The sequence below is a fragment of the Atractosteus spatula genome, unplaced genomic scaffold (genome assembly GCF_055471065.1).
Source record: "Atractosteus spatula isolate fAtrSpa1 unplaced genomic scaffold, fAtrSpa1.hap1 Scaffold_7, whole genome shotgun sequence".
In the NCBI taxonomy this organism is placed as follows: domain Eukaryota; kingdom Metazoa; phylum Chordata; class Actinopteri; order Semionotiformes; family Lepisosteidae; genus Atractosteus; species Atractosteus spatula.
In genome coordinates this window covers 280,466-289,141 of record NW_028296901.1, presented here as the reverse complement: position 1 = coordinate 289,141, position 8,676 = coordinate 280,466, and the positions used below count along the sequence as shown (strand labels likewise).

The window sequence follows — 8,676 nt, the reverse complement described above, 5'->3', positions numbered from 1 at the left end:
CTTGCCGGCGTTTTCCTGCCCGCAGCCTCTTCGTCTTCCTCTTCTGCCCCGCGCTCTGCAGGGCCACCATCCCCTCCTCCTCTGCTGGCGTCGGTGCAGGCGCAGTTCTTCCCCCGCCCATCAGGGGGCGCCCCTTCCTCACCACTTCCGCCCAGGTTCCAGCCCCTCCGTCCGCTCCCCGCGATGTTCCCGGTCGTTCGCTATCCGATCCCCGGGCTGCCTCCCGCTGCTCCATGTCTGAGCCCCACGATGTTCCTGGACGCTCACCATCCTCTTCTCCCTGGCGCTCCTCCTCCACCTGTTCCCGTCCCTGTTTCTTTCCTCCCCTCTTCTCTCCCTTACCGGGGGGCCTGCTGCTCGTCGGCCGGCCTTCCCCCTCGCTGGCCTCATCCGCCTGCCTGATCCACTCCTTAACCGCCTCCTCCGTGGCCGCCTTCTCCGTGGCCGTTCTCTCCTTGGCCGTCCTCTCCGTGGCCGCGCCCCTCTTGCTGCACTGCCGGAAAAGGTGGCCTCTGTCCCCGCACAGGGAGCACTCCTTCACCTGGCAGTCTCGGGTGTGGTGTCCCGGGCGGCCGCACTTCCCACACTTCTCCGCCGTACATGCCCCCTCACGGTGCCCGGTGGTCCGACACTTCCTGCAAAATTCAGGCTGGTCCCAGTAAAACATGTACCCCCTACCTCCTCCGATTGCGAACGTAGCCGGTGGGTGGCTGTATCCATCCTTTGTTGTTGGGTCCCGTCGCAGTTCCACCAGGTACCGACGCTTTCCCGTCCACACAGTGCGTGTGTCGCTGAGCACCAATGGCCCAGTTCTCACATCCACATACCTGCTTAGGAAGGTAGTCACGTCGGCATCCGTCACAAAGGGATCAAACATGTGCAAAACCACCCACCTCTTACTGTCGCTCTGCAATCCACCACACTCATACTCCCGGAATCCGCCGCTCTTAATGATATCGTTGCATTTTCCTACCATTTTCTTGTGGATGTCCGCACTGATGAAGGTGGTGTCGATGAACTTCTGTGGCTGGTTCCCCTGCACGCACTTGATATCTGCTGCCTTCAGCCCCAAAGCACCAAACAGGACATCGTCCTCAAATTGCTCCCTTCCAGGTGGTGCCGTCTCCGGTTTCCAATGGAAGCGGAGAGTCCACTTGATGCTGGGGTCCTTCCCAGCCCTCCTCGCCTCTCCTGGCCCTGCAGCCATGGTTGGTGCAGCCTTTCGGCCGCCAAACAGCCAGGGAATGCAAAGCCGGGCAAAGAAAAATCAAAAGTTCCGACGTCCAAAAGGCAAAAAACGTAATCCAAAGGCAATCCGGGTCAATCCAAAGCAATCCAAACGCGTCTCCGCAGTGCTGTCCTCTCGGTCTCCTCTCACGGTCTCTCCGCCGCCGCCCTTCTCGTCCCCCAGCCAAGTCTTCAAGCCGCGGGCCTGCCACGTACTTTTCCGATCTTAGCCGAAAGGCCGAGAAGCGATGCCCGACGCCGGCCTTGGGCGGGCGCGCGGGCGTCCGGCTGGCGCGCAGCGGCGCAGGCCGACGCCTCTGGAGCCCGGTCCGCACGCGGCTGCCGGCCGCCCGGACTCCGCTCTCCCCCTCTCTTGCCTGCCTGCTTGCTCGCCAGTCCCGGGCGGGGGCCCTGCTCTTTGATCTCCTGTCAACGGCCCGACAACGACCGCAGCCGCGGGGGGCGCCAGCCGGCCGGCCTCCTTAGCTTAGGCCCCTCCCACCAGCAGCAGCCGTGCCGAGTGAGCTGCAAGCGAAAGCGGACCGTCGGCACCTGCGGGCAGAGGCAAGGGGCAGCGCTCTCTCGGGAGGGACGGGGACACACACACACCTGCCTGCCTGCCGAAAAAAAGAAAGAAAAGGTGTATATACTAAGTTTTTTGGAGGGAAAACGGCCGGCTGTCGAAAGGGGCCCGCCTGCAAGGACGGGGACACACACACACACACACACACACACACACACACACACACACACACACAAGCCACGCCTGCCTCCCTGGAAAAAGGAGGAAAAAACTAAGTTTTTTGGAGGGAAAACGCACGGGAGCCGAAAAGGGGGCCGGCCTGCTTGCCGAGAGAGTCGAGGCGCGGGAAAGTGCACGGAGGGAGCACGGGAACGGGGAGGGGGAGAGAGAGAGACACAGAGACACACAGATGGACGAGAGACGAGACCGGAGAGGAAGGAGCTCCGGTCCACCTCGCTTGCTTGCTAGCTACGTCTGTCTTTTCACCGCTGAGAGAAGGTAGTGCACCGTTCCCGGAGGCGCTGCAATACCGGGCCGATGCGTGGAGAGGACGGAGCAAGCTCCTGATCCAGCTCCCTGTTCCAAAAATCCGTTTAATATGTGGTCCCCCGATGGGGGACGTATCAGATATTAAACTGATAAGAACAGATACTACACTTGATCTTAGCCAAAAGGCCGAGAAGCGATGCCCGACGCCGGCCTTGGGCGGGCGCGCGGGCGTCCGGCTGGCGCGCAGCGGCGCAGGCCGACGCCTCTGGAGCCCGGTCCGCACGCGGCTGCCGGCCGCCCGGACTCCGCTCTCCCCCTCTCTTGCCTGCCTGCTTGCTCGCCAGTCCCGGGCGGGGGCCCTGCTCTTTGATCTCCTGTCAACGGCCCGACAACGACCGCAGCCGCGGGGGGCGCCAGCCGGCCGGCCTCCTTAGCTTAGGCCCCTCCCACCAGCAGCAGCCGTGCCGAGTGAGCTGCAAGCGAAAGCGGACCGTCGGCACCTGCGGGCAGAGGCAAGGGGCAGCGCTCTCTCGGGAGGGACGGGGACACACACACACCTGCCTGCCTGCCGAAAAAAAGAAAGAAAAGGTGTATATACTAAGTTTTTTGGAGGGAAAACGGCCGGCTGTCGAAAGGGGCCCGCCTGCAAGGACGGGGACACACACACACACACACACACACACACACACACACACACACACACACAAGCCACGCCTGCCTCCCTGGAAAAAGGAGGAAAAAACTAAGTTTTTTGGAGGGAAAACGCACGGGAGCCGAAAAGGGGGCCGGCCTGCTTGCCGAGAGAGTCGAGGCGCGGGAAAGTGCACGGAGGGAGCACGGGAACGGGGAGGGGGAGAGAGAGAGACACAGAGACACACAGATGGACGAGAGACGAGACCGGAGAGGAAGGAGCTCCGGTCCACCTCGCTTGCTTGCTAGCTACGTCTGTCTTTTCACCGCTGAGAGAAGGTAGTGCACCGTTCCCGGAGGCGCTGCAATACCGGGCCGATGCGTGGAGAGGACGGAGCAAGCTCCTGATCCAGCTCCCTGTTCCAAAAATCCGTTTAATATGTGGTCCCCCGATGGGGGACGTATCAGATATTAAACTGATAAGAACAGATTTTTTTTTTTTTTTTTTTTTTATTAGAAACATATAAAACATACAAAACAGCAAAAAATACCCATCACAACAAAAAATCCACCCACATGTTACTCAAAAAAACACAGAAAACCACATACAAAAGCCCGACCCTCTGAAACCCAAAACAAAATACAATTTCCTTAACCCCGCCTCAAATGCAAATCAAAACCCACCCCCACATCGGAAAAAACAAAAACATTCACCAAGACCATACCGACTTTTACTATACAAAACATAATAATCACCCCAACGAAAATAGCCCCTTCCACCTCTCTTTGGCTGCCGCAAAACCCCACCTCAGAATATCCCATTTTACCCGACATGCTATATCATAGTGAACTTTATGCACGACAGCGGCTGGTGCTCCACTGACCCCATGCTCAGTGAGGTCTTTGCGTGATGCCCACAAATGATATTTTACAAAACTAATAACCAACCATAACAAAAAGTTGATCCCCCATCTACGTGTTTTTGGGAGTCCCCGCAGTAGAACTTGTCTGGACACCACAAAGTCTGACTTCACCTGCGTTAAAAAACCCCCACACTGGTCCCATACCCTCTGTGCAAACCCACAATCCCATAAAACGTGTGCGATGGACTCGGTTTCTTGGCAGCCAGTGCGTGGGCACTTGTCCTGCCTGGAGAGACCATGTCTGTGTAAAGTCTCTCGGACTGGAAGTCTGTTCCATACCACCAACCAATTGAGGTCCTTCAGCTTATTTTCCAGCCCTACCGCTTGCGTTTGCTTCCAGACCTCTCCTGGAACTCCCACAATAGCCGGCTCCTCCTTTGCAGTAGCCAGCTGGTACAGTGCCTTGTGGTCCAGCAGTGCTGTACCTTCCTTAGCATCCGGGTGCTTTCTTAGCCATTGTACCGCATGTTTATAATACCATGGCAGCTTTTCTGCCTTGGGTGTTGTGTTTGTCCACACTACCAAATGTTTTACTGCAGAGGCAAACCACAAGTGTGCAAAGGGGACGCACAGGTGGTCCGGACTCTCCTTCAGAAGTCTGCACAGCCCCGAGATGAAAAGTGAGTCCAATTTCACCGGCAGGTCCGGCACCGCCCGACCTCCTTCCTCCACCGGCCTGTGCATGTCCACCCGCTTGATGTACTCATATCCTCCGCCCCAAATGAAGCGGAAGATGGTCCTCACCAGCTCTCTACGGAACCTGGGAGGCAGCGGGAAAACACAGGCCAGATGGATGAGCAACGGCAATATATCCACCTTCACTACCAGGACTTTCCCTACCAGTGTCAAATGCCTACTCTGCCACAAACCTAACTTCTGATTCACCTTTGAGATCTTACTCCTCCAGTTAATTGTGGCAGAGTCAGCAGTATGGAAACTGACCCCCAAGATCTTCACAGGCCCTGTCTCTAACTTGAGACCTCCTACCACATCCTGCCTGTTCTTCCATCTACCGAAATACTTAACGGTGCACTTGCTGAGATTAAGCAGTGCACCCGTTCCTGCAGCCATGGCGTCCGCTATCTGCAGAACCCGAGTGAGAGACCTGTCAGTGGTAAGAAACAAAGTTACATCGTCTGCGTAAGCCATCAACTTTGCCTGTGCTCCACCGCTACCCGGGACTAGTACACCCTCCACCCAAGGGTCACTCTGGATTCGTCGCAAAAGGGGCTCCAGGTATAGCACGTAGAGGAGAGGGGACAAGGGACACCCCTGCCTCACCCCACGGCTAACCACGAACCCCATCCCCAACCTTCCATTCACACATACCCTTGAGATGACCCCGTTATACAAAATCCTGAGCCATCGGATAAAAGTTCCACCAATCCCTAGTCTCTTTAAAACCTCCCAAAGGAAGGGATGACACACTCTGTCAAAGGCTTTACTTTGATCTAAGCTTACCAGAATGAGCTCCAAGCCCCTTTCCTCCACCCATTCAATGATGTCTCTCACCAACTGGAGATTCCAGGCTAGTTTCCTTCCTTCCACACTGCAGGTCTGATCCCTGCAGACCAGACCCGGCATCACCTTCCTCAGCCGCCTACTCAGCACCCTGGCCAGGATCTTATAGTCAGTGCAGAGCAATTGGATCGGCCTCCAGTTTTCCAGGTCCTCCTTGTCCCCTTTCTTAAAAATCAAAGACAGAACTCCAGTTTTCATAGTTCCCGTTAACTCCCCTGACTCTAAGATTTCGTTAAAAACTTCGAGCAGGATAGGCTGCAGTTTATCCCAAAACACCACGTAAAAATCAATGGGCAAGCCATCAATTCCGGGAGCCGTCCCCCTCCGCATCCCTGCCATGGCTTCCCTTAGTTCCTCACCCGAAAGCTCTCCCTCCAGTTCAGGCATGCCCTCCTCTACCGTCACTATTCCCGCCAACCACTCCTCCCACAAGTCAGTGTCCACTGGTTTCCCCGAGAACAGTTCCCTGTAAAAATCCGAGGCACACCTGACCATATCTGCTGGGTCAGAGGTAACGGAACCGTCTTTTTGCTTTAGGCCCTCCACCAAAGTTCTGGCTTGCCGAGAACGCACCGAGCCGAAAAACATAGCCGAGCATTTCTCATCCTTTTCCCTCCAATTTCCCTTCGCTCTAAAGAGAAAATCGTTGGCTCGCGCCAACCACCACTCTTTCATCCGAAGCCTGATCTCCGCCGCCTTCGGTGCGTCAAAAGAGCCTCCCTGATTAAATCCCTCATAGAGGGTCTGTAACTCCTGTTGGAGCTGATCTAAATCCTCCCTCTCCTTCCGTCTCCTGTCTCGGCAATATTTGACCGATTCCTTGCATATAACTCTTTTACACATCTCCCACCAATTGACAGCGGACAGATATTTCCATCTCTGACTGCAGAGACTTTCAATCAGGTCAACTATCCTGCTTCTGTACTCAACCTCGGACAACACCTTAACATTTAGCCTCCAGTAACCTGATCTGGGGCCTGGGTCATCCGAGGTCAGACAGGCAGACAGCAACATGTGGTCAGAAAACCATACAGGAACAATATGTCCTACCGTAGACCGTCCACTTAGGGTAGTGAAGATGTAATCCAGTCTCCTGAAGATATCCTTGCCGTTGCTCCAAGTAAACTGTTTAGAGGCCGGGCCCGAGCTGTTAAGGCCGTCCTGCAATTTAAAATGACTCACCAACTCTCTCAGGGCTCGCGCCCCTGCCCTATTTGTGTCACCAATATCGACATTAAAATCCCCGCCCATCACCACCGTTCTGTTGGTAAATAGGAGTGGCTCGATCTTTCTTATAAAATCTGCCTGAAGGCGCCTTTCAGCCGGTCCATACACCGCTATCAGGCGCACTTTCAGGCCGTCCCACACCCCATCCACTACCAATAAACGCCCCGGAACAACCACACAAACCTCACCCCCCACAAAATTTGACACCCCACATAAAATCCCGATGCCTGAAGAGTGCACCCCTCCAATGCTCCACCAGGACTCTCCTTTTTGCCATTCTTTCTTAAAATCCGCTACATCCTTCTGTGACCCCAAATGAACCTCCTGAACAAAACAAAAGCCGAACTGGCGACTCGCAAGGTCTTTGAAGACGCCAGTCCGCTTCGCTGGGTTCCTCAAACCCCTCACATTTACCGTACAAATAATACGACTCATGGCGGGTCATGAGAAGTTTGTACCCTAGTCTCCTCTTCCTGGCTAACCTCTGAGTTATCTGTCTCAGCTGATGTTGAATCGCTCTCCCCCTCCCCGGAGTGCTGCAAGCTCCCCTCCCCCGAGGAAGATGACTCGCTCTCGGGATCCCCGGGTACCTGCGGGTGAGCCGGCTGTTCTATCTCTTTTAAACTCCCTACCTCCATCTCACTTCCCTCACTAGCCACTACCGGCTCACCTTGACCTGGAGGAAGTGGCTCCTCGCTCACCTCCACCTCCTCTGATTCCTCAGGGGTGACTGAAACGGCAGAAAGAGTACCCCCTTCCACCTCCAATCCCTCCCCTGACCTTTCCCCCCTTGCTTTTCCCCTCCCCACCACCTCTTCTCCTTTCTTTCCCGTCGCTCCACCCGCACCCTCCACCTTTTCGAAACCAGGCTCGAGGGATTTCCCGGATGCTACCCCCTCCCGGCTACTGTCTTCCTCCACTCCATCTGAATCGCTGCCTAAAGTCTCAATAGGCAGCCCCCGGAAACGATTTTGCAACCCCAACTTGGCGCGTCGCAAATCAGGGCCCTTCGGCCCTCTCCCTCCCTTCCTCTTTGTAGACCTACTTAAAACCGGGGACCAGCTCGGGGACTCTGGTCGGCCTTCTGGGACCATATCAGCCCAGGACCTGGACTCTGGGTGTTCGTCACCCGCTTCACCCGCCCCCTCTGCTGCTTGCCCTGGTCCACCCTTATCCCCCTCCTTAGTTTTCCCCACAGTCCCGAAAAACATAAACGGACCACCGGAGGGTCCTGGTAATTCCAGTCTCGGATCTTTCGGGGGAGCCTTCACAATGTCCGCAAAGCTCTTCTGCTTTCTGGGACACGAGCGATACACGTGACCCGCTGACCCACACAGATCACATGTCAGTACCTGTCCGCAGTTCTTCGCCTCGTGTCCCTCCGCACCGCACCTCCTGCAGAAACCTCCTGGGCAGTTCGCTGCAATGTGTCCCTGTTGCAAACACTTTTTACATGTCAGGGGCTGCCCTGGGTAGAAAAGGTAGCCCCTGTTTGACCCGATATTAAAGTAGGCAGGGGGATGCAAAACGCCCTCCTCTCCAGACGGCTGAGGTCGGAGCCTGACCAAATACCTCCTCCTCCCGGTCCAGACCCCCGCCTCGTCCACCACTTTGCTGCCGGCCCCTTGAATGTCCACAAACCTGGTTAAATACATCACAATGTCTCGCTCAGGCAACAACGTGTTAAACAGGTGGACGGTAAGCGTCCTCAGCTCCCTCGCAAAGAGAGGCTCCATCAAAAACAAAGACATCGGAAAAGAATTTTTCCCGGATTGCGCCTTCTGCCACACAGTCTCGCACAACTTGTCCGACTCCATTGTCAAATCAAAAATACCTTTCCCCGGGAAATCCTGCAAACTAGTGATATCCTTGACCTTAATCCCAAGTCCATGAAACAAAATGTCTCTTTCAAACTTGTCCCTCTTCATCCAGGTAGCCTTATCTTCCGCCGTCTTCACCACGAAGCGCACTGTGCGCCGCATCTGTCCCTCACGGGACAGAGGGTGCCCAGCCGCCAGGTCGCGGGTCCACTCACCCGCCGCCGCCGTCGTCGCCGCCGCCGCCGCCATCAGGAAGCCCCACTTCGCCCCCTGGGCTCAACCCAGGGCGACTACCCGTGGTAGCTTGGAATCCGCG

General features: G+C 56.0%; 2 non-coding genes across 2 annotated transcripts; both read right to left on the bottom strand.

Annotated features, from left to right (window-relative positions):
• Positions 1–2,246: 2,246 nt before the first annotated feature.
• Positions 2,247–2,437, bottom strand: LOC148805538 (U2 spliceosomal RNA). The gene has a single exon (XR_016090327.1). It is a non-coding gene; the product is annotated as a U2 spliceosomal RNA (small nuclear RNA).
• A 769-nt stretch (positions 2,438–3,206) lies between these two features.
• Positions 3,207–3,396, bottom strand: LOC148805537 (U2 spliceosomal RNA). Its single transcript, XR_016090255.1, has one exon. It is a non-coding gene; the product is annotated as a U2 spliceosomal RNA (small nuclear RNA).
• Between the last annotated feature and the right edge of the window lie 5,280 nt (positions 3,397–8,676).